At 46.8% G+C, this 25,965-nt stretch overlaps 1 protein-coding gene across 4 annotated transcripts in view; it reads left to right on the forward strand.

Annotated features, from left to right (window-relative positions):
- STS (steroid sulfatase) overlaps positions 1 to 25,965 on the forward strand; it is a 499,782-nt gene that overhangs the window by 334,685 nt on the left and 139,132 nt on the right. For 2 of the 4 annotated variants that reach the window (XR_012504611.1, XR_012504610.1), the window contains exon 11: positions 3,133 to 3,302. The exons of the other annotated variants lie outside the window; for them this stretch is intronic. The gene's annotated coding sequence lies outside the window, so the exon portion shown is untranslated. The remainder of the gene's footprint in view (positions 1 to 3,132; positions 3,303 to 25,965) is intronic. 4 annotated transcript variants of the gene reach the window in all.

Here is a 25,965-nt window from a genome sequence, read left to right on the forward strand (position 1 = left end):
ATGCACTCTTTCTGTCCTCTGCCACCAAGCTATGTGTAGGACGTTCACATAGAACAAACTGTAAGAGTTTACCTTGTAAGAGTCATTCTGGCATGCTGGAGACCACTGGGCCGCTAAACCCTCACCAGTGGGGCAGGCCGGGACGTCTTTGTTGAGTTAATCTCCCATGTTCTGGCATGCCTGTGTCTCACTGGGGGCATAAAGGAAACATGTCACCTCCGGCTAATAATGTGATGTCCTAGACACTGGAGATGTGATGTCATAAAGACACGGGATGTGGTCTCCTAAGTACAGTGGACCAGTGTGATGTGGTGCAGAGTGCCAAGGTGTCTTTCCAGAGGACAGAGAGCTGCGGAGTCAGCATGGGAAGGTGAAAATGCTTTGATCATCCCAGATGATGAACCACTTCTGAAAAAGTGTTAACACCCAACATCACCTTGACCTGCTCCATTCAGTAGACCATCTCTAGAGTAGTGGCTCCCATTGCGGCTACTGTGGTAAGTTTATGGTGGTTCCTGGTTAGTTTCCATGATGCACTTGGTTTTTGTGTAGACTAGACGTGTGATTTGAACAAGGATAACATGGCACCCACTGCTCCAGCATCCTTCAAGTTTTTTAATCATGGACTAACCTTTGCAATTTCTCCTGAGTGTATTAATGTTACAGATCTACTGTCTTGGCCAATTTAGGGGATTCCACTTGGCTCTTCTTACTATGACAACCTTTACGCTTCAAATCAGAGAACCCATGTGAGGGAGGGGCCAGCTCTATGCAGTTACAGCCCAGTTATACACCTGGGAATTGGGGAAGCTAACTTGGGAAGGTATGTGGGACCATCGGAGGCACTATGAGGAGAAACTGGGTCAAAAGTCCTTATACTGCAGTCCTAAAGCTTTCTGGGTGTTCCGTTCTCTCCAGTGTTCGAGCTGTTGTCTATGGACACTGGGGAGGAAAACGAACAGAAACGTGGACTGTACATTTTTGTACCATATTACAGGGTTTTGCCTCCAGTCAGTGGGTGTGTGAGCTGCCATCCTGCTGGAAACTGAGTAAGAGACTGTGATTACCGTACTGAGGCCGTTGATGGCGGCTTTCTGCTTGACAGTTCTAGTTTCTTTTTATTAGAGAAATTGAGAGCCACCACTCTCCTCGCAGAGATGTGTGAGCCACAGATTCCCCAGGAATCAGAAACGGCGCCTGTTACTCTGGGTTGATGCCAGTTACCGTAACTAGCTTCACCTTGTTTCTGAAGACCACGTGCCGGCTCCCTTCCCGTGCCGTTCCAGGATCCAATCAGTGCCATCGATATTAGGGCATTCAGCTGTGTGGCTCCAGCATCCACTCTCAACCCTGGCCTGTGGGTAACAGCTGCCGAGTCACTCCTAAAATATTCTGACGGTCCCTCACCTGTGTGTTCCTTACCGCTTTCGTGAACGGGGCTCTTTTGAATCCTCCCAGAGCAGGGGTCAATGCCACCATGCCAGTGAATCCTCTTAACCGGTGTCCAGAATCATCTACCCTGCTCCTCTGATCCCAGTCCTAAGATCCATCTCCACTCACGCCCCGGTAGCTGTCTGGGTGAGCAGCCCCTCTGGGACGCAGGCTGTCCGTTTCCACAGAGAAGGGCTCGCACTGTGATGGGACCTGGATCTAGGACTGAAGCGGCGGGTTCTCCCAGTGTGGCCAACATCGCCTGGGAAAGACTGAGGAGCACAGACTCTCCGGCCCCGCCCCGGCTCCGGCTGCATCAGAGGCTTTGAGCGGAGGGCTCAGGAATCTGTGCCTTCACTCACCTTCCAAGTGATTCTAGGTGTGCTCACGCTGGAAGACCACAGGTCTGAGGAACACTAGGAAAGAAGGTGGTACGAACTGAGGAACATAAGCTGTGTTTTCAGAAGGTACCCCTTCCAGGTGAGACCACTGCACGGGAAGAATTGGGGCCACATGACAGTGTTTCACAGGATGCGTGGCTGTCAAGAGCCTCAGGCTGGTTGGTTCGGGTGCTGCTCTTCCGGCCCCACGGGGCCCTGCTCTCACAGAGCAGCCCCGTCATCTTCCAGTCATCTCTGCAGCCCTGCCTCCTGATTGCCCGCCCGGGTCCTGATTTCCACCATACCCTGTCCTGCGGCTGCAGAAGCGTCTTCCTTCCAGCTTTCCTGGAGCTCTCCTTGCTTTCGCCGCAGACCGTGAATGGAGAATTAGCCAACCTGAGCTTCTCTTGCTCTTTCCGCAAGGCTTCTGACATGGTTGAACGCAGCTGCTCCACCAAGCAATCTGCCAATTATCGCTGGTCTCTGTTCCAATTAAGGGCAGAAGCCACGTGATCTCCCAAAGCCTCATCTTCCCCCAACCCCGCAACTGATCGCACTTCTCCGCAGATGAGTGTTACCAAAGGCAAGTTCGTGCAGGACGCACAGTGAGGCCAAGCAGACCAAAATGTCGGAGTTTGCAGCAGAGAAGGCTTTATTTCAGGGCCGAGCACGGAGGAAGGGGTGGTTCAGGCTCAAGAAAGCCCTGAACTCCCTGAAGGGTTTCAGCAAAGCATATTTAAAGGCCAGGTAAGGGAGGGGGTCGGGGGGCGCAGGGTAGGTGATCAGCTCCCGCACAATCCTCTGATTACCTGGCGTTGAGGCAGTGAGGCGGTCAACACTGTCAACCCCCAGGCTACGGAAGGTCTGGGGGCCTCGCTCTGGTTGTAGTTAATTTCTTCCCTTAGGTGGTGATTTTTAGCATCTGAAAAACTCAGGAATACGCTAGAGATAGCATTATGTGGATATTCCCGAGCGGAGCTACAGCAGAAGACATGGGGGAGGGGAGGTCTGTCCCAGGAAGGGCCTCCCCTCCCTCCCCCCCCCCAGGGTCCTGCTCGGTTACAAGAGTGTTTGTCATTGTGAAGCCTCTGCCTGGGCAGTGTAAACAGCACCCCATCTTCCCACAGGCCAGAGTCCCTACTCCTTCACAGAGGTGGACAGTCCAAATCCTGCATCGTCTCCTTTGGAGGACGTCGGCTTTTTAGTCCAAGAAAGGGCCTGGGTTCCCTGGAGGGCAGCGCCTGAGGCCGACCTTGTGGACGGATGCTTTATTGGGGCAGATGAAGCGCACGGAAACTGAGTGAGAGTTGGTGTCTTACAGAACTGGTCGCGCGGCGAGGCTGGAAAACCCACTGGCTGCTCAGGTGGACGGGACTTGTCTGAAGAGGAAGCATGAGGCCAGCAGAAGTCCCTGCAGGAGAGTGGAAGTACCGTTTGTGCATCCCACGGGAGCAGCCCCACAGGATATGAGTATTCTCAGCTGCGGTGGTGGTAAGTCACATTTCACTACGCTGCGTGCTTTCTTTCAGAAACATTTGGTCCTCGATGCTACTGGAAATACATTCGAGGCTTATTACCATAGTTGCTGCCTTACAGAAGCTGCCTGGACAGGGCCAGGGTGACAGTAGGCAGTGCCAAAGATTACGAGCCTTGTAGGAGGCCACGTGATGAGAAATCTCTAACAGCGTTGCCCGTGTTCCCAAACCTAGTCCTCTGTCACTACTCCTCACTGGTAGCCGGCAAAGGTGGACAATCCCAGGGGTATGACTGCCTGCCCGCTGGGACCCAGAAAAGTAAAACTGCTGTTCAGCAGCTGGGCTTGGATTTTGTCAGACATGTCCGAAAGCAGAGTTCAGCTCAGGGAGGTGGTTGCCTCAACTGCATGGTAGGTTGCGTTCCAGGCCCCCCAGAAAACAGCATCCATTGGCAACAGGGACCAGCGTCTCTGCACCAAGGACTTTATGACAGTGGCGGGCGGTCGGCTTCAGATTGTCAAGGAAGAGAGCATTCCCTCCTGATTTAAGCCGTTTCTCTTTCTTCTTTGATTGAAAGGTAAAAGGCGGTTGATGATTTCCACCTGGCCTACCTCTGTCCCTGTCAAATCCTTTTTTTTTTTTTAAATTAGCAATTATGTAGACAGGAGGACTGTAGGCTGTTCACTCAGAAAATGCCGTATACCTTGACTTTATAAAGTCTCATCGCATAAGTCTTGGGAGATGGAGAGGGTTTGATTTCATCATTATGCTTTCTGTGACGTCATTGTAGTATTACCTAGCTGTGGAAATGTCTGTGGGTCATTTTGAATTTGTCCATTCATGTTGTGTGTGTCAGACACCGTGCTAGGTGTGAGGGATACAGGAATGAGTTAAAAACACTGAAGACTTCCTTCTTCGACTTTTTTTCATCTTCATTTCGACTTTAGCTTCCTTTCAAATAATTCCTTTGAGAACCTAACAGTATTACGATTGTTGTTGAGGCTAAGTAAATTTCCCTTCAGTTGTCGCCCAGGATCCAGACCCGACTTAATGGGTTATTTCTCAAATTCTGTCAAAACAGTAGTCTTGAAAGCCAGCTCTAAGTGAGTACTTAGCTTCTAAAGGAGATTGCTTTGGATTACCCGTCAGTTTCTCTCCATTGATCTGTTCTCTGGTCTCTGCTCATATTAATTATTTTGCTTTGATTACAGAATCAAATAGAAACTTCTTTGATACCTTTAAAATAAAAATGCAGTTAAGAACCACAGGGTTTTTTTTTCCCCCCATACAGAATATTTTATGTTTTAGTCTAAGAACATTTTTTACAAAGTCATTCACTGAGTTGGCCAACCACTGATGCTGCTCTGCATGAATCTCACCTTCGCTGGTCTGGAGCCTCACACTGGATTTCTTTTCCAGCCTATTTTCCAAATGTGAGACTCTGTTCATAACGAGGTGTTGAATTAAGCTGCTCAACAATCACCTCATTGTTCTCTTAATTTTATTTCCTAAGATTCGGTGCCACTTCTATCTTCTTGTCTTGGCCAAGGACCAAAAATAAGATAATCGTTTTGATTTTTATCTTGGGTCTAATTAGGGGGAAAAGTCAACATAAAGCGTTTGTTAATATACTCGGCCGTATACAGAAGTCTATTCCCAGGAGCTTTCTGATGAAATTACATGAGATACATACTTTTGTACATGAATTTGAAATATTAGGAAGAGAACGCTGGCTGACTTCATCCTTTCTAAAGTCCTTCCTGTGGTATTCTCTACTTACAGTCAAAATGTCATCTTTCAAATAATTTTTTACACCTAAACTAATGTTATTTTTAATGATATACATATCTATGTGTGTAAACACAGCCACACTCCCCTTCACCCACATCCACATAGTTACAGAAATACATTAATTATGGGCTTTGGAAGCATATAGCTATGAAAAAATAGATGTTCATAGTAATCTGGCTTTAAGAACCTTCCAAGATAGAGATTTTTAGTAAATAAACTTAAAGGTAAATGTGTAAACAGAATCCAGTGACACCGTGCACTTGGACCATTTCTTACGGTGTCTTGTTGGCATTTTCTGCCCCTGAGGTCCATGTTTTAAAAACAACTTTTAGACTCCCCATGGCTTACCCAATCCTTAGGAAATAAATCATTCTTGAATGTAAATGTCAGTACTTCCTTCACTTAAAGGTTGCCTTGTAGTTAAAATTTCTATATATATATATATATATATATATATATATATATATATATATATATATATGTCATGTGTATACAGTATATATAATAATATACATAATAACTAATGTATGTTGGTATAATATGTATTACAACTAATTGTGTCTTTATAGATTATGTAGACTGCAAATATGATATATAATAGTGTATATGATGAGTAATGTATATCAGTAGATAATGTATATTACAATTCATGTTACCCATGTATCTACACATCTGTCTTTATAAAAATCTTCCACTCTTATCTTTTCTACAAAGTCTTAGGGAGAATTGCCAGTTTCGACTGGAGCACCTGTTACTCCGAAGTCAGCTGAAGTAGCTTTTCTTCAACAACCGGGGGGTGGGGGGTGGGGGGAGACTAGGCTGAGATCCCATATACAGCAAAGTTTTGCATAATCAAAGAAAGCAGAAAATCCTTGAAAAAAGCCAGACATCAGTTAAGCTTTCAGCATCTGATAGATAATAAAAGGAAGCGCATTCCAGCCCATAGAGTGATTAGGAGATCTAAGAAATCCTGCCGGGCAGAAGTTGAGCAGTGCCCTTAATCATCTCCCCGTAGGAGAGGAGAGTAGGAGAGGAGACGGGGCGGAGGATTAAAGGGTCATTCCCCAAGCATCCAGAGCTTCTGAAGCGCCTAGTTTAATTAAAAGGTGAAGCAACTGTTCACGCAGTTGTCCAGAAGTTCACAAGTTAACACACTGGGTTGAAGCCGTGTTCCTGTTAATCATGGGAGAAAATGACAGGCTTCTTCTTTGGGAAATCTTGGCAGGGAAGCAGATTTTTAAATTTAGAGAAATCGAGTGAAATCTGTGGTGATGGAGGTTAACTATACTTATTGTGGCGATCCTTTTATCATATATACACACATCACATCATTCTGTTCTGCACCTGAAACGGATGTAATCTTACGTGTCAATTAGATTTCAATATTGAAAAAAAAATCAAGTCAAATTTAATTTTTTTAAGTTGTGGATAAAAGAATGTTGATGAAAGATTCCACTTTCAAATGCACTTCAGGATAATTAATGAAATACAATAGTAAATTTTAAAACATTGTTTAGCAAAATATTCTTGCAAGCACATGACCTTGACTTTTCTGTGATTATTGTCTAATCATGTCTGTTGATTAAGGTATTGCTTGTGAAGTCCTTGTATGGTGCTAGAGAAGGGTGTTAACTTTTCTATTCCCATGTGGTAACTGGAATTGTGTTATCTCTCTCCCACACCTTTTCCTTCCTTCTTTCCTCCAGTATTTATTTAATAAATGACCATGTATCATAACACATTCTAAAATTTGAAAGGAGAAAATTGATGAAGCCACAAGATGTATCTTTATGAAATATTATGCTCCCCGGCCCCCCCCCCCCCCCCCCCCCCCCCGTCGACAGAACTTTACCTGTAATGTGAGGAAGACTGCTCTGAAAGACACCTGGGACATGAAGAGCAGTTGAAATTACGTTTTGGGGTCTCAGTTTAAAGGGTCAGAAGTTACGTTTTCAGAGTGACTACTCGTGACTGGGGTTGAACACTTTTTCCCTAGAGAGGGCAGATGGAGCGCTGGGATGCTCGCTTCATGTCCGAGGATTTGCTGTGCTGGGGTGGGGCTGGGTGGCAGCTTTTGGTTCGACTTTCTCTGTAGGAGACGTGGCCTGCTGAGTGTTTTGTGAACCTCTCCCTGTGGTGGGGCTTCGGGTGCTAAGCGTGGCAAGACATCTTGCTCTGCTTTCTGAGCCAGGTACCGTCTTCCAGGCTGAGGCGGGCACATTCCGATCCGTCAGCCAGCCCGGGAGGTGTTCAAGCCTTAGCTGGACTTCCCTTCCCCAGCGGTGTCTGTCCAGCGGTGGCCAGTCCCTTCCTCTCCAGGCCTTTGTGTCTTCGCTTAGCAGAAATCTCCCGACAGGAAGAGGGTACAGCCCTTGCCCACTGAGGAGAAGCTTGATCTCTGCTGGAGTTCAGATTCTTGGTGGTGTTTTTCTTTTTAATTGAAGTATAGTTGATTTATAATATTATACTAGTTTAAGGTGTACAGCGTAATGTTTCAGTATTCTTATAGATTATGTGCCATTACAATTTATTCCAAAATAATGGCTCTAATTCCCTGTACTGTGCAATATACCTCTGTTGCTTATCTAATTTATACGTAGTAGTTTGTGGTTCTTAATCCTCTACCCCTATTTTGCCATGTCCCCCCCTTCCCTTTCCCCACTGGTAAATACTACTTTGTTCTCTGTATCTGTGTGTCTGTTTCTGTTTTGCTGTATACGTTTGTTTATTTTTTAGATTCCATATATCTACATATAAGTGATAACATACAGTCCTTGTCTGACTTATTTCACTAAGCATAATATTCTCTAGATCCATCCATGTTGGTGCAAATTTCAGCATTTCACTCTTTTTTTATGGCTGACTGATACTCCATTGTGTGTGTATATATACACCGTATCTTCTTTATCCATTTGTCTGTTGATGGATACTTGTGTTGCTTCTGTATCTTATTTATTATAAATGGTGTCACTATGAACATCGGGGCTGCAGGTATCTTTTCAAATCAGCGTGTTTCTGTTTTCCTGGATATATACCCAGGAGTGGAACTGCTGGATCATATGGTCGTGCTATTGATGACGTAGCTTGAAATTAAATTCAGTTTTACTGCGGTGAACACAAAACATCTTCATTGTAGATTCCATTCTTCTCTGCTCCCCAAGTGGAGCCATGACCCACTCTCTAAACCATGCCCCTCATGGAAGTGTTCCCTTTTGTTCAAAAGACACCAACTTTGCTAAAACTATTTTTGTCAAGTAACTCTGTGCAGCAGAGTTCTCACAAGCAGGAAGAAAGCCATTCTTGGCAGGACCAGGGACAGTTAACTCAGGTTGGTTTCTGTGTCTCGCTCAGTTTTGAAGTTGAAGTAGATGACAGCATTGTCCTCGCGCCCTCTTGGCAGGTGCAATATGGCACTTGCTGTGAGAGTAGCCCTGTTCTGGTCAGTCCTGCACTGTGATCCCTCAGAGTACAGAAGACTTACGACCCGGAGAGATGCAGTGCGTTTCTCAAGCCCACGGTCGTCCCGTGGCAAAGCCACAGTCGAACCCTAGAGCCTGTGAGTCCGCTCCTCGTGGTCCTAACTGCTGATTCTATTTTCATAATCTCTCACTGGATACTAGGTAAATGCCTTTGTCGTTAAAGAAATAAACATCTGGAACACGGCGTCAGTGAGACTGTGAACAGCAGAGCTCTAACCACCGCTCTGGTGGTTTTATGAAAGACAGTGCTGCGTGGAATTTAGATCCGACACGATCCCTCATTAGTGAGGTAATAAGCACTAATGCATGGAAAAGTGTCTGACGAGAGTGCAAACAAAAGCCTTCAGCTCCTCAGCTCAGTGAGGAAGCCCGGGTTTCATGGACTTAAACTGCTCAGCGATGCGTGACGCAGGCTTTGCTTGGGGCGGTCGTCCTTACGTTCGGTGCATTTTCAAACGGAAAGGTGCAGTTCACACAGACACAGTGGGAAGTTGAGGTGGAGGTGGATCTTCTTTTATTTTAGAATATTAAAATGAAATACATCTTAGGTTGTAACTGCCACAATCAGTTAATTTGAGGAGAATCATCCTTTAGTGATTTGATGAGGCCCGTTGATGGCGGGGAACTAAGGCTGCTCGCCAGAGACCCCGCGCTTTCCTACCACATTCAGCGTGGAAGCAGGAATCCCGCTCTCAGCGAGATGCTGCGGCCTGTGTCTTTTGGGGCAGCGGGAGCGTGTGAGAGGGGAATACATGCAACGACTTGTAGAGATGTTTTGTAATCAGCTATACTTTTTAGATTTGGACTTTAAGCAAAACTGTGGGAGCTATTCTGGTCCAGAAAGAACAGACAGTAACCCACTTCTTTAACCCAAGTGCCCCGGAATCCAAACAAGCCAAAGGACATGGTTTCTCCCTGCTGTTACCTGAAAACTGGGTTCACCTCTTGGTGGGGGTCCAGCCAGAACACACAACCAAGCCAAAGAGTGGGAGAAGGAAGGTTTATTTCTTCCAGCAAGTAAGGACAACACTGGGGATCCTTCCCAAAGCAGTGTCCCCCAGAACAGCAAAATTGGGGAAGTTTTAAGTGAAGGGTCCATGTATGTCCAGGAAGGGACCTGGGCATTGAATGCATGTTCATGAAGGGGCTTGAGCAGAGAAGAATTTGGCATAAAATTGGGGCAAAAGTGTGTAGAGTCTAAGCTTTAGTTAATTGAAACCACGAAGGTCAGAAAAGGTTAACGTCATTGTCCCTTTGGTTCTGACCAGTCTGGGTCTCAGTGTGAAGTCACCATCCTCCGCCTGGGCGAGGGCCTTGGTGCCTGCAGAGCTCATGGATCTGTGTCCGGCTGTTGTGTAGATCCCTTGAGGAGGAACCAGGGCTTGGTTGTAGAGCTGAACTCTTGTCTGCCTGCTTTCCCTTTGTTCTGGCATTCCCTCACTTCCCTTAAGACCGTGAGTTACTGAGACCTGTTCAAGGGCACGCCTTGTGGCCAAGCTTTGATCACAAACTGGCTTAGGCCCAACGTGGCTTCTCTTAGGTCAAGAAAGCTATGCCTGGTTCCCTGGTTCTCTTTCTTCAGGGAACCCCTACCCTGTCTGCTTGCTACAGCCAAAGCCCAAAGTACACATTCAGAGTCGATGACCTGAATGTCAGCTGCACATAGGAGTTCTGCGCTCACCGTGGGAATGTGTGTGATGTTCTCAGGTGCCGTTCTCTGTGTAGTACACAGCCTGAGTCAGACCCTGAGAAACTCCCCCGTGGAATTCAGTTCCTCAGTTCCTTGTTCTTTATTTCTCCACCACCAGCAAAATCTAAGGAATATACTCATCTGTTGTTGCCATTTGTTTCTTGGGAACAAACAGAACATCTAGAAAGGAGAGGTGCATGATTTGTGTCAATTGAAAAAGAAAAGCTGGCAACCTGAAAGTAGAGAGTTATGCCTTATTTGGAGACCTTACTGAGGATTATACCTGGGGAGGCAGCCTCTCAGGTAGCTCTGAGGAACTGTTACAGAGACGTCAGGGAGGAGCTAGGGTATATGGGAATTTTTGCCAGGAAATGAAAAGAAAAACTTACAACATACAGGTGAACATCAAGAGATTACTGCTAATTGTAAAAAAAACAGCAGACATCTCAAGTTAATGATTTTAGTGCTTTTCTATGTGTGGGAAGATGCAAGAGTCTGGGATCACTGACATGATTCCTTTGATGTGCACCGTAGCTCTCGGGGCCAGTGTCCTGTTTTTCTCCATCCTGAATCCCTTGGTGCAGGGGCTGATGGCTGGATGGCTACAGCATCCTTTGTGTAGTGAAATGGCAGGTGACAGCCTTTGTCCACGTGTGACTAAGATGAGACTGGACCCAGCCCTTGCATCCTGATGGCATGAGGGGCTTTCCAATCTCAGACGTTTCCAGTCTCCTCAAATGGATGGGAATCCTGCTCACCTTCCCTTGCACTTGGCAAGATCTCCTTTCTTACCAGGAGTGGCATTTCTCTGTCATTAAAATACCCAGAAGAGTGACAGAAGCGTGTTATGTGGATGTCATCTTTTTCCTCCTGGAATCTGTCCAGATTTTCAGCGCACACCTATGAAAAAGGAGCCTGAGCTTAAGCTAAGAACCAGCCAATTTCACCAACAAAACCACCCTGGTGTTTCCATCACGGCTTCTTCAACTTTCTGTCTGCTTTTAATTTTGAGGTTTGTTTTTATATAGACTTTATTTTCTAGGAAAAATTGAGCACAAAAGTACAGAGAGTTCCCATACAACCCCCAGGTTTGATTTTAATGATGGTAGAATCTTTTATTGTCCTCTAGGAAAAATAACATAGAAAAGAAAGACTCTAACCCTGTTTTGCAAAAGGATAGAAGAGTGGATATCAGATGATGGCTGATACTTGGCTGCCTGGAGCAGGTTTTATCCCCCTCAGGCAGGAACTTTGTCCCCCAGGGGGTCTTTTCTTTGTCCCAATTTACCACTAGGTTGGACGTTTTCATTATTACGGTTTCCCTAGAGTGTCTCTTCCTCCCTCTTAGCCACCACTGTATCAGGTCTGGGGCTTGCAGACCCTTTATCACCCCAGAACGATTTCCTAGAAATGGATGGAACCACCTGTAATATCAAGTTATTGTCATTAAACCCAGTCTGTTCTCGTGGCAGGAGTTATTACGTCTTGCAAAGAGCGACTTCGCAGACACATAAGTCATCGAAGCCCAAACAAAAGAGCAAATAAACCACTTGGCCTGGGGATTGGAGGGTGGGAAGAGGTAGCATTCAACAGGGGAACCTTTTCAAATTCCAACCGTGAGCTTTGAACTCCACAACTTGCAGCGTCTTTATGTCCTGACTGATCCCAGCCTGCTTTGAAAATTGTTTTATTTCCTACCATTCAGAGCCTGCTAGTCCATTTCGATGAGGAATTGATCAATTGTGCATCATCTTTCTGCAGGTGCTTTTGAGTGGCTTGTATAGGTCTTGAAGACTTGCCAAGCCCGGGGTCATTAGCAAGACACAAGTTCCCCTTAGAAAGGGAGCTGCAGACGCAGAATGACGGTGGTGCACATTTGAACCTGGAGGCAGTGTGGGGAACCTTCCCCTGTAAAACCAGGCCTCTGGGCTCAGGATCGTCAGCCACACAGTGAGCAAAGTACGGACACAGGTCTCCACCTGGGAAAGAAAAATGATCGCACCTGCAGAGGTGGTTTACAACCCACAGTGCTGTTCTTCAGGGTCAGGCGAAACAAAGATGCCTTTCACCTGCACCGGCTCGCATCCTAATCCACTCTTTGTCAGTCCGTGTCCCGCCGTCTCCCCCCCCTGCATTTGAGTTATTCCTAAAGCCGTGGCTGAGTCGTGCTGGAAGAAGCAATTTTATGACGGAGACATTGTCCGAGCAGAAACCCCGGTCCCTGGGAATTCTCCCATGGTAGTTATGAAAGTTCACGGTGACATGAAATGAAATCATGGAGACTTAACAACTATGGAGCCAATGAAACAGGCGGTGATTCTAGGGGAAATGCACGTGTTTCTGTTTGGGTCTCTCTTCCTATTAGAAATGGCATGATTGACTCAGCTGGGGAATGTATGGTGCAGCGAGGATTCCATTGGTTCCGTGTCCTCCTTCTGTCCCTCGTAATTACATTTCTTTGTGGTTGTTTCCACCCGTGGTTCATGAATCATCATGTACAGGGAAGCAGTTGCCTCATCACACAGCACTTCCAATGGATAGAGACATCGTGTCTGCTGTCCCACGTAAGCCACTGTCCTCTTAGCAATATACGTGAGTAAAACGCTGAACGTAGGAGAAAAATGCTGCCTCCAGGCCTCATCAAGATTCAAGTCCAAGGTTCAGGAAACTCCTTCTGTAAGGATCTGATTGTAAAGTTTTTGAGCGTTTGCCAGCCGAGAAGCCTCATGCCGTGTTTCTGTGGGTGAAAGCAGACAGTACAGAAGTGAATGGAGGGCTGGCTGTGTTCAGGGGGCACAGGACGGGGCTGGCCGGATGTGCTCCCCCTCTCTGACCCCCGGGTAGAAACTAAATGTCCCTTCAGGAGCCACTCCCGAACGTGGGCAGTGGCCGTTTGGAAGGCTGTGTACGGGGGCTGAGTCACAGCCAGCTAGATGAAGGCCACTGATGGCTTCTTCCGTGCTGGCCTTGGTGCTGGCTTAGGTGTCCCTACAATAACACAGATCAGGCCTTGCAGTTACTGATCCCATTCTACCGGCCGAGAAGCTGAGGCAAAGCAACACGGAGTCTTTTCAAAATCTCACTGGTGAGAGGTGGGTGTCTGTGTGGACATAGCTGAGCTTGGGTGGGAATGTCCGCCAAGACGCTCGATGTTGCCCAGTGAGCAGGGTGCACACAGAGGTCTGCCTCTCCCCTCTAGCCTCTCCTTTCGAATTGTTTTTCCATCTCATTTGGTAATGTTTATCTTCCGACCACATCTGTGTATATTCACACATAAATGTGTGTGTATGCACACACGTGTCTGTGTATGTCTGTGTGTGTGTGTATGCATGGCATGTATTTACAAGTAGCATTCTCTAGTCATTCCCATGTGTGGCCTAACCACTAAATTGTATTAATTCAGCATCGTTGTGATTAAGGTAGCCTTGGATATTTAAACAGCCTTAGACTGTGGAAGTAGGTATTAAAGCTGTTAAATCTTTGACCTTTATAGTCCCTTAATATGATTGCTCTGAACCAGTTTGAGGAGGAAATTTTGAGCAGGCAGCCACAGATGCGCAGACGGGCATGTACCATCACCCAAACTTCATACCTGGAGAAAAGTCATGAGTTGTAACTGAGGGGATCAAAATGTGTTGAGGCTTACAGGCTCCATGAACTCTTAGTAAAATGATTCTACAGGAAAATTCCTCCATACACCACTAAATAGGTGTGATTTTGGTATCTCTCCCACAGCTTTTCCTTTTTTTCCATTTTTTACGATGTTTATGTATCTGCGTATGTATTTATCCATGTCTTTCAATCATCTGTCCACTCATTGCCTTATTTTAATAAAATGCTATAAACATAATGCATACATACATAGGCTCCTGTTTTCCCTCTGAATATTTTGTCACAAATGCTGCCCCATGTGGCTGAAAATTCCTCATATGGTCATGATTTTTAATTTTCAGGTTTTGTCCACAACTTGTTGGCTATGAGTTTTTTGTTCATTTTGAAAAGTTACGTGATCAGGGTTTTTGCTATCATAGTCAAAGCTATAAAGGCTTATTTAATATCAGGCTCAGAAGATGTGCCGGTTGTCCTACTTGTTTGCGTTATGTCCAAGGAGAAGAAACAGCTGGTAACGTTTAGCAGTGATGGAGTGAGTTAAGGGGATTTCTCCACGTTTCCAGCTTAGAGTGTTTTGCCGTTGTGTTATGTTTTAAAAGGTTACACAAGTGTTTATCGGCTGTTACCTCTTCAACTGTGTTTTGCCATCTTTGGGGTCACCCTCTATTTGTGCATCGCTCTTGGAATTGACGTATGTTTGTTCAGAACAGAATGCCATTCAATTGGGCATCCTGGCTTGAGATGGAACAAAGTAAACAGAACAAGGTGGTAAAGGGTTCTGTGTTCTAGCAGTGGATTAGTACATTATGTCCCTGGGGAACACTGTGTGTTCAGAAGATTTGACAGACCGTGATCGATGAAGGCAAAGATTATTTTCAGTGGTGAGTCGCTTAACCGTGTTGCTCAGTCTGCCACGGCCTACACACTGATTTGGGTGCTAAAAGTAAAACAGAATTAAAACACACCAGGTCAAGAGATCCCTTTAGAGTCTGAGTCTAGAGAAAGTTGACGTGGAAGTTAACACATGTATTTCTTTTTTGCACTCATGCATATGTGTTCATGTATACACACACACACACACACATACGCACACACACCTGGCAATGTATTATCTATCTATTTATGTCTCTGCCTATAACAAGCATGACAAGGACCTTTGATGGTGCGTGGTTGTGTTCTCATCCAAGCTCCCCTCAGCCATTTACAAAGACGTTGATGAAGTTTTACTACCAGAGACGTGGCGTTGCACCTGTTGGGAAGGAAGAAATATTCCTCTACTTTTCTAGGTTGTCCTGGCTGGTTTAGGAATTAAACTGACATGATTCGGGTTAGCAGGAGAAAAACAGGAAACAAAAGTTGAATGACATGTATACATGGGTGAGACTCAGGGAATACAAAATGACCCAAACCCTCAGCTTAAAAAACCATCTTAAGGCAAGGACAAAAGAGGATATTGGAGTAGTGGTTTAGGACTTCAAAGGGGAGGAAGGCAGTTCACAGGGACATGGAAAAGCTAATGTTTGGTAAATAGACATTGCTGTGTGAGGCAGACAGTGGGACGCGTGGTGGACTCCTATTCCCGGGCCCTGCTGAGTTTCCCCCACCACACCTGGGGACACCTCTCTTCCTGGAACTGGCCCTCTATCTAAATTATTTTAGTCAGCTCAGGGAGTTGTCTACCTGACTGGTTCTTTTCAGTTGACAGTAACCGCATGCCAAAGAGACGTTGTGTGGGGGGTGGCCAGTCTTGCTTCCCCGCTCAGTCTTGGTGATTGTCCCTGTCTAGAATAAACAAATCTAAAAGGTCTGAAAATCATGGCCAGAAAACTTGGGGAAATCTGGAGAAAGTCATACCTTCCTCAGAAAGTACGGGAAACGAGGAGATAAATCTTCACTATCAAAACCCCAGCTTTTGCATTTCTCCTAGTCCATCGTCACTTGGGCTCCCACACCCTGCCCCCCCTCCCTTCCCCTTTAAGCAGCAGTCAGGGATCCCAGCTGGAAATAAAAAACGGAAATCAGCCCCAGGCTTTTACTTTCCTGCAGGAAAAGGTTTTAAATTAGGAGACAGGAGTAGAATGTAAAAATACGCATGACATTTACATATGAAGCGGAAGCCTTGGAAGAGTTGTGGGTAGTTTGTGGTTTTAGCACATTTTTCTCCTCCGACCCCTCAGTTTAGTCCCCTTGGGGCAAGAGCAGAGTGTCTGGCCATGAATCCTGCCTGCTTGGGTAATACAATTTCCTCAGCTCTCCAGTGCAGATGGTGACAGACCTCATTTCACTTTGTCAATTGCTGGGAGGATTAAATAAATTAACACTGATAAAGTGCCTAGAAGGCAGCGTGGTCGCGGTAAGCATTGGACAGGTGTCATCTGTCACTGTGTACTGAAACCCACAGACGTGTGTCCTGTGTCATGGCGCGTGCTGCTGCTGGAGTTAACATCCTCTAACTCCCTGTGTCTACAGTCTAGAGGAAAAGACAGCCTCTAGTCAGATTAGCATGCATACTGCTTCTTTAAATTTGGAGTTTGGAATTTTCTGGATGGTGGCCATGTGCATAATGGGGGAATCTAAGCTGGTCTGGGATGCCTGAAACTTTCAAGAGATGAAGGAAGTCAAATACTCATACACAGAAAATGTCAAAGGAAGATATTTTGGGCTGATGGGAGAGTGTTTCTTACCAGAGAATGGTAAGAAATAAAAGAGTTAATAATGTTCAGCTTCTGACACCACAAATGTCAGAGACCTGATTTTGTCACCCCAGCACATGCCATTTTGGCATAAGGATTATTTGGATCTGAAGGCAGTAGGGAACAGGGGGCACGGGAGGCACTCAGCAGGCCATACATTGCCTTTACAAAGGTAACACATTTTCATTTGTAAAACTGTCTTCTCCCATATTAAGAAGAGAACCAGTCTGAGTCCTGGGAGAAGACTCTTTACTGCAGAGGCCACCAGCTTGAGTCTGCATTACACACCTTACTAAACAACCTTTATCTACCATTAGTTTCCCTCATATATTTATGTTCCCACCCCTGGCCATCCCTAGAAGCCCAAACTCTCCCTCCCTCCATTGTCTAGTCACTTCACCGTTTATTGCCTTTTGTTAAAGTGATATATAAGCTCGTAGGTCTAACTGCTACTTTGGAATTTTCATTTCTTTTCTGTGGAGCCCCACATACACATAAAATTATTAACATTGGTGAAATCTGTCTACATTTTCTTCTATTAATCTGGTTTTTGTTGGTTTAATTTGCAGGTGGCAGGGACTGAACCTAAAAGGGTAGGGGAAATGTTGTTCCTCTGCTACAGGAGGAAGGGAGCTGGACTAATACTATTTGGGCTTTCGTGGGTGTCCCTGTGGTGAGGGGTATTGTCACCCCCAACCCCAACACCCTGGCAAACACTGGGCTAGCCTTCCTGGCGAAGGGGCCAGAGGGAGGACGTGGTGCTGCCTTAGAGCCCATGGTACCAGGAAGGGCAAATTCAGGCCAAGCTAGTGGGGGAGGGCTACCGGGTCCTAACTGGGACTGGAGTGATCAGCTCTCCAGGTTTCCATGGAGAATGCCAGCAGGGCAGTCCAGGGACCAGGCAGTAGGGACCTTCAGAATGCACCGCCCAGGAGACCACGGGAGCCACAGGAGGAGGCTGTGTCCAGCCACCTTGCCTCTTCCTCTCCATCTTGAGTTCAGAAAGCTCGTACTCCACATCCTGGATACATGGGCAATGGTCCTGTTCAGAGAATAGACCTTGGGAGTCAGTGCTCAGACCCTCCTAACACATTTCACACCAGACAGGATTAAAGGGTAATTTTCCTCCACAAACACATGGGTGCATATAATATGCATAATATACAATATAGCAGTATGTATTAGGAGACAGAGTAAAAAGTCTACTTTTTTTTGGCTGAGTATCCCTGTCAGTTGGAGAGCGAAAGAACTTTTGAGGAAAACCTCATAGTTTCTTTCCCCTAGTCTAGTAGAGGCAGCCCTTGCACCGGAAGGACTGTGACCTCCTCCTCGCAGTGTCTCAGGTGCCTGGGTCCGGGTTGTCCGAGGCCAGCAGCGTCCACAAAGGGAGGCTGCGGGTCGTGCAGAGTCTCCTGCCCTGCCCCCGAGCCCTCGAGTCAGCCCCGCATTCTGACGGTACCCTTGGGTGATTTGTATGCCCATCAGAATTGGAGAAGCACTGCTCTAACTGGTGATCAATAGTCATTTGTAGGAAGAGTGAATAAATGAGGGTGTAATGAATAAATAATAGAATAAGTGGAACCATTAAGAACTCGCTAATGGTCTTTCTTTACTGTTGTTTAGAAAACGCTTAAATGCGGAGGCTGTGTTGCTGGCTTCTGCATCAGGCTTCTCTTAAAGAAAGGGCTCCCTGTTCCCCACCAGGCGTCGTTCCAGACTGGACCACTTGGGTGGTGGCAGTGGCGCCGGGTTCCTTCCCTGAGTCTTGCCATCCGATACGCAGGTGAAGGTTCACTCAGCTCAACCTGTCAGTTTAAACTGCTGGTTCTTACAGAATCTAGTCCTTAGAATTTCAGCATCGATGCCTGTGTGACATGCTTTATATTTCCTTTTCATAATTGCAGAATTGTTTGCCTTGAACTCAGTCTCTGTCTTGTGTTTTATCTGGTGATTGTGTAATAAGATGGCCCGTGTCCTTGTTTGCTGACACCTAGCAGGGGTTGTTTAATACTGTGCATTATTTTGATTTACATGCAGGTTCCGAATGCCACTTGCTTTGTCCTTATGAGTTTCCCATAATTTTTGTCCTTTTTTTAATGTGTGAGGTATTTTATTAGTTTTTTTCCCTTTTTCAGTTTTATTATGTAGAATTGTTAACAGTTCGACTGCACATACACGTTATATTGCATGTAAATACATATATACAGTATGCTGCCCTTTTTTTTAGTTTTCATATATGTACTAATTATTGTTTCTAAGAACAGATTAAATCTAGCTTTTTTAACTTACATAGGAATAAATAAATAATAAACTTATCAAAGGAATAAAGCCAACTTCAAAATAAAAATCAACAGAATGCAGTAATCCAATCATAAAGGACAGTCAAATGTGCTTACACGTACTCAGGAGATCAAAATAATATTAGTTCTGCACATGGGGAAAAAGTAAGAATGTCAAACTTAAAAAAAAAAGATTGTTTTCTTCTTTTTAAATTGACATGTAACTTTGTATTAGTTTCAGATGTACAGCATAATGATGCCATGTTTGTATGTATTGTGAGATGTCCCCACAGTATGTTTAGTTGATACCCAACAGCACACAGTTAAATGTTTTTTCTTGTGATGAAAACTTTTAAGATACACTCTCATCAGCTTTCAAATACACAGTATTATTAACTGCAGTCACTATGCTGTACATTACATCCTCAGGTCCTATTTATTTTATAACTGGAATTTTGTACATTTTGACCCACTTTCCCCTTTTTGACACCCCGTCCCCTGCAACCTCCATTCTGTTCTCTGTATCTGTGAGTTCATTGTTTTGTTTGGTGTTTTAGCTTCCATGTGTAAGTGAGATCACTCAGTAGCTATCTTTCTCTGTCTGACTTAATTCGTGAAGCGTAACGCCCTCAGCATCCATCCATGTTGTCACAGATGGCAGGATTTCTCCTCTCTCATGGCTCAGAAGTATTCCAGTGTGTGTGTGTGTGTGTGTGTGTTTGTGTGTGTGTGTGTATCAACGTTCTTTGTCCATTCATCCACTATCAGATTGTTTCCATAAGTAATTGCTGTTCACTAGCTAGTATATCGTGAGGCCTTTCCCAGAAGCCTCTCAGACATCCGGAGTGCACGCACTGGCGCCAGTGCTTCCCAGCTTGCTGGTCCTCGTTAAAGTACCCTCCTTACTGGTTCTGCTGGTACCGGCCCAGGGTTCTTGGACCCTCTATTCAGTAGAAGCTGGTAAGAGGCCAGAGGAGGATTTCAGGCAAGGCTTCACGGGGACTCGTGCTGAAGCACAAGGAGCGGAAACAGTAACGGGCGCCCTTGCTTGTTCTCTGAGAGTGAGGGGTGAGCTGCCCCCTTAAACGGGGCGAGGGTGGGTTGGGCAGAGGCGTGGCTCCGGGAGTCCGCCTGCTCCCTTGGTGGGGCGTGTGCAGGGATCTCGCCTGGCACCTGCCTTTGCTCCCAGCGCCTCAGACGTGGCAGTTGGGTTTGGCCTTTTTGTATCTTGTTGTTCATAATTTGCCCCAGCTGCACACGCCTGCGGTTATTTCTAGTCCCTTGTAGTTTCTTTATGGTCTGTTGCTGGAGGAGACGTTTGTCCAGGTGCGGGCGCTGCGGCACGAGGTCCCAGGCCCCAGCCTGTCCCACTGGAGTCTGTCATGTTAGGAAAACAGCCTTGTCGACTCCCTTTGTCAGTGAGTACGTTCTGTACCCTGCACCGCTCAGGCAGAGGGTTAAGGAGAATCCAGGCTGACCGTATCAATTCTTGCCTGAGGAACGCTGTCCTCTCCACCTTTGCCTTTTCAGTATCACATAAAATGCTTTCCCCTCAGATATTCTCAGACAGGGGAAATCGCTCTCTAGAGAAGAAAGGAAGCCTTTGGCCAGTACCTCTAAACATCCATCATGCTGGCTTACCTGTAGGACCAAGCAGTGAAGCTATGCATGTCCCCCCTCTGTGGCAGAAAACAAACTTCAAACAAAAGAAAACATAACATGGCACAACAAGAAAAATGTCGCTCAGTGGCCGTGAATGCAAATGCCTTTTGATTGGCGGAAGGGATGTATGTTTTTTTAAGTGAGTGAGAAAACTCCAGCACTTGCAAACAGCAGAGTCTGGGCGCAGGAGTGGAGTGTGTGTTTGGAGTGGGCTCATGTTCGGTGTCAGAGCTGCCCCACACTCCTTTCTCCTTCCTGTCTCCCATCACCTACGTCGTAAATGGTTTTCTTACTGAAAAAAGAAAGTCGTTGTACTGATGGTGGCTAAGAGAGTAGTCAGATGAACCAGCAAATTAGGGCTGGTCAGAGACAGAGGGGAGGTCGTTCAGGAGACTGGGAAGAGAACAGTGCTGTTGACGGGGAGTGGGGAGACGGATGTCTGCTGGTCTACACCTCCATTACTCCAAAGTCTTACAGAAACAGGCTCTTGACCTTTTTCCATGGAGCCAAGTAATCCATCAACCAGACAGATCAGTAGACAAACTCTAAACTGGCACTGTCCTGTCTTTTGTAGGGAGCAGACTGTTAAGAACGTTGGCACTCACCCTTTCAAGATCTTTTGTTTCCTCTTGGGCTTTAGAAACCAACTTGCATGGAAGGAAATCTTTTGACCCAGGCCTATTAGTTTGCAGAACGTTCAGCGTGACTCAATGTTAGAATGAATGTAATTCATAGAAGTTGGCTGTGTCCAAAGGTCTGACTGCTGCTGAAGGCTTGTGGTAGGTGAGGCCGGCTTACTCTCTGGGAAGGTACACCTGTATTTCCATCGACCCTCGTAGAATGTTGCCGTCTGGCGTTTCTGTAGGGGTTTTCCTTTGGATCACTGCCTCGGGGTCAGTGGTTATCAACAGAGTCTTGGAGTGACTGGAGACAGGGAGTAAAGGAAGGGATGTCATCCCACTGCTGAATACCTACTGTGTGCTCGCAAAATGCATCGCTGATGTTCCAAGGGTACAGTGGTTGCTTCTTTCGCAAGCACCAGTGTCCTGCTACTGGGGTCCAGTGGTGCCACTGAAGTTTTCCATACATAGGTGGATGGCACGGTTTCTCAACCTTGTCTTGGCTGACAAGTGGGGCTGGATCTTTCTGGGCTGTTGGGGGGCTGTCCTGTGCATTGTAGGGTGTTTTGCACCAACCTTTGTGTCTGCTTACTAGACTCCAGTAGCGCCCGTTTCCCTCAAGTTATGACTGTCCAAAATGTCTCCAGACGTTGCCAGATGTCCCTGGGAAGGAGGCATAGTCACCCCCAGGTGAGTCCTGCCACCAGTCCTTACATATCTGACTGGAGAACTGACTTATCAAAGCAGACAAACAGCAACGAACAACTTCTACAAGGTTTGGACCTCTCCTACTAACACATGCATACACGCAGGGATCTCCACCCAGGGATCTGCCGGTTTTTCTCTTCCAGGGGAAGAAAACTAATTGAATCATCTCATCAACAGTGAGATCTGAGTGATAAAGCTTTGCTTCTTCCAGGACAGTGTTTGAAAACTACACAAGGCTAAGTACTTAACAAAGGTTAAGGGAACTCAAGCAAATATTTATTGAGTGCTGTCAGGGAGGAAGACGACTTGATCTTTCTCTGTTCTTCTGGCCACGAATTAAATTGACTTGAGACAGATGAACAAGAGAAATTCAGATTTAATTTTGTACGTGTGGGAATCCCACTCACATGAGAGTGTGAGACCACACATTCTCGAGAGGCTCACAGACAGGAGGGTAAAATGAAGGGTCCACCCCACCCTGAGTGAAGGGATGGGTTAGGGGTCTGGGCCTTCAAGGACAGGAGGGTTGTTCACAGGAGGGGCAGAAGGAAGGCAGATGTTGGGTGATCAGACATCTCCCCTGCCGTACAGATGGGGGCCACTTAGGTAGCATTGTTCTCTGGTAGTAACTCTTCTCTGGGAAGAAGCCCCAGCTTAATTATTCTAAGTACCTAAGGGAGGGGCAATAGTTTCTCTGGAACCTGCAGGGACTGGGTTGCCTCTGGCAGGAAATAATCCTCACGTAGAAGTGGCACGTTGTGTGGGCGCGGGTATCATTCAAGTGGTAGGGCGCATGCTCAGCATACACACGGTCCTGGCTTCGATCCCCAGTACCTCCATTGAAAATACATAAGTAAACCTAATTACCTCCCCCTCAAAAAATAAAACAATAAATTTTGAAAGAAGTGGCACATTTTGGGGAGCCTCTGCAGGACCGTCCCAGGTACTTGAAAAGCAAAGATAACTTAAGCATGGACTTTGCTGCCAGCATTCCCTGGGGTGGGTGCGGTGGGCTTGCTTAGGAGCTGGGAACACCTCCGGTTAGCATTGGGTCTACCTGCACCTAAGGCTGATTCTATAAGTAAAGGTACTCGGGGTTGGGGTGGGGAGTAGTGGTGGTGTGGAATCTGAACCCGTGATTTGATCTCAGTGAAGAGTCGGGATTTGAAGCTCTAAACGAATCTTCTCGGAGATCGCACGCTAAGACATCCAGCTAGTATCTTGCTAATGTTTCTATTCGGATCATCAAAGAAATGTTGAGTATCTTGTATCAATTACTTGTTCATCGTTTCCCTTCTGTTCCAGTGTAACAATATAGCTCTGTTCCGTTTGAAAGGAGTTAGGTCTGTTTTGGATGCGATTTCCTTTCCCTGATGGTGTGACGGATCTGTGACTGTCTGTTTTCAGAAACAGAAGCAGGCCAGGTTTCCTCATGCACCCGAAGGAGCAGAAGAGCGCGACCGCTCAGCTGGAATGTGTTTCTCTATAGCAGCGTTCGCGAACACACTGCCCGAGTCCGCTCTCCTCCTGGAGGAACAAATCTTAACGCTTGGCCATGTTCATGATGGGTTTTGTGTGGTAGCTCCTCTCCTCCTGAGGGGCTGAGAAGGAAGGGGGAAACGATGCAGCTAATACAGAAGTGCTGGCTCAGCCAGCGAGCCAAAATAGGTCCACGGTGCAGGTGGTTCCTTCCCCATAAAGATGTCTGTCGTCACAGGCAGGATCCAGGCACAGAAAAGCAGCATCTGAGTCATGCAGAGAGTTTGGGGACAACACCGAAGTGCACACACATGCCCCCCACCCACCGACGCATACACACACTCACAGAGCCCTTACTTTTTCTTTCTCTTTTCGTAAAGGATGCTTTTTCTTTCTTTTCTTTTCTTTTCTTTCTTTCTTTTTTTTTTTTTTTTTTTTTTTTGAGCATGTAACGGAGGAGAAGGTTTTTTCTTTCTGCCCTCCTAGGTTCAGTTGCTGGGGCTAAGAATCAAACCCATACAAGACAGGTTAACAAGAGAAAGAAAAAACAGTTTGGATGCGCTGGCGTTGGCAAAGAGAAACACGGCTCAAGGAGGTGGCCAGGTGCCTGAGGCTTATTTACCGTTTCAGGCTAAACCAAGAAAAAGAGCTTCTGGTAGGAGGAGGCAGGTGAGGGGTCAACAGACTTGACTCTTTATGCAGGTAGGAGTCTCTCAGGTAGTAAAAGATACTTCAGGAGTAGCTCGCTTCCTGGTCAGTGACATCATTACAAACGGGAATTTTCTTTCCGCCTGTAAACTTCCTGTCCAAGGAGGTAATTGATATGCTCCATTTTGAGGCAGTCTGAGCGAGGTAAGAGCTTTCCTTGTGTCTGCTGGTTCTCAGTTGCCCGTAGCTCACAGACTCGCTCTGCCCAAGAGGCTTATCTGGGGGCCAAGTGTTCTGGTAACTTTCAAACAGCATAAGGGAAAAAGGCATTTCCAGGCATCCCAGGACCTTGACCGGACATCCGAGCACAGAAGGCACAGGCAGCATGACACTCACATGCATCCTGCGAGCCAAGGGGAGACACAGGCACCCCACTCCCGCCTCTGCTGAGCAGTCGGGGAGGACCTGCCCCTTGGGAGAGGCTCCACGTTTCCTTCCCGCTGAGGAGCTTTGGATCACAGGAGACACTTTCTGTAATCAGCACAGAGTCACCGCACAGGCTGGTGCTGAACTGAGCCGCACCAGGACGTAGCCAGGCTGTCCCCATCCAATGGGAAGTCCCCAAGACGACCTTCAACTGATCGCCTCAGTAAAAACTTTCCCAGGCCATTCTGTGATTCATAGTTCTTCCTCTGCGCCTGTCAGAAGTCTCCCTGTGGCTCTGAGGGGCACGGGGGAAATGTCTTAAATGGGCTGAGGCACTTTCTCTCCTTCCTTCCATGGTGGCTTCCAACCACCAAGTCATTCATTTGGCAAAAACATTTCTGAGACTGTGTAACTGGAGGAGGAAAAGTCAGCTGCTAACCCACGATGTTTTCCGTGGGTTGAGCCCACGTTTTAAGTTTTATCAGAGTGATATTTCAGGGGGTTCAGAAGTTCCACCTTCTGTTGCATTTCCTAGTTCATGTCTCTCTAGAGTCATTGTCACCCTGACCCTGGTCCAGCCATAACAGCGCCCCGTGGAAGATAAAGCACACTGAGTCATCACGGCGGGGAGGACCGCGTGCCCTCCGTCTCCTGTCCTAGGAGCTCGTTTCACACGTGAGAAGAGTGTCTCCCCTGCAGGAGCCTTCCAGGTGGCCCTCCTTGTCAGAAAGCACTTCTTCCTCCAACGAGACCTCTGGGGCCTCGAAGCACGAGGGTAAATCACAGAAGCACATGGGCGCGCACGGTCCCCGCGGCTCTCAGACGTTGATGGACAGGCTGAAGCGCCGTGCTCACTTGAAGGCACCAGTGGGCACTTTCCTTGGGCTCCCGCGAGTTCCTGTCCCTACTCTGTCACACAGTGTTGCCGGGGACTAGGTTCTTGTCTCGCCGCAGAGAGGATTCAGAGATGAGACCGGGAGGTTAAGAAAGTAAAGTGGGGTTTGTTAAGGGATGGAAAGTACTCTCAAGGGGAGAGCGGGCAGGCTCAGGGGAGCAGCTGCCCTGAGTTTCTGCGGCAGGTTGGCCACAGAGAGTGTAAAAACGAATGGTCGGTATGTTCGTTGGAGAGGAAGGGTTCGTGGTCTTCCCTGGTTTTCACCCCAGCTCCGCCTTCCCACGGAGAGGAGGGATTTTTGTCCTTACTTAGTCAGGATCGGACGTGCCACGGCGTCGGTGCATGATGGGTACTTCTAATCTCAAGGCTGATTTTATTAAAAGGAGGGCATAATGAGCAAAGGGTTACATTTGGACAGTGGAGATTCCTGCCTTTCCCCGCCTATCTTTGTTGGCCTGCAGGCCTGTTGTCACCCCAGAAGGTGTGACTGCTTATCTGCCCAGAGGTTCCTGCTTTTCTTTCTCTGCCCAGGGACCCCTGTTGTTCTCACAGTGTACGGTTTCCTGTGTTCGGCCCTTGCCCCGCCTTTCCGCCCAGTTCCTGCCATTTGGCCTGTGTCCCCCCTTTCTCCGCTCATTTCGAGCCATCTGCCTGCTCTGACAACTGGCGGGTGGTCACTTCCTATTCAGGGGAGCCT

The sequence above is a fragment of the Camelus bactrianus genome, chromosome X (assembly GCF_048773025.1).
Source record: "Camelus bactrianus isolate YW-2024 breed Bactrian camel chromosome X, ASM4877302v1, whole genome shotgun sequence".
NCBI lineage: Eukaryota > Metazoa > Chordata > Mammalia > Artiodactyla > Camelidae > Camelus > Camelus bactrianus.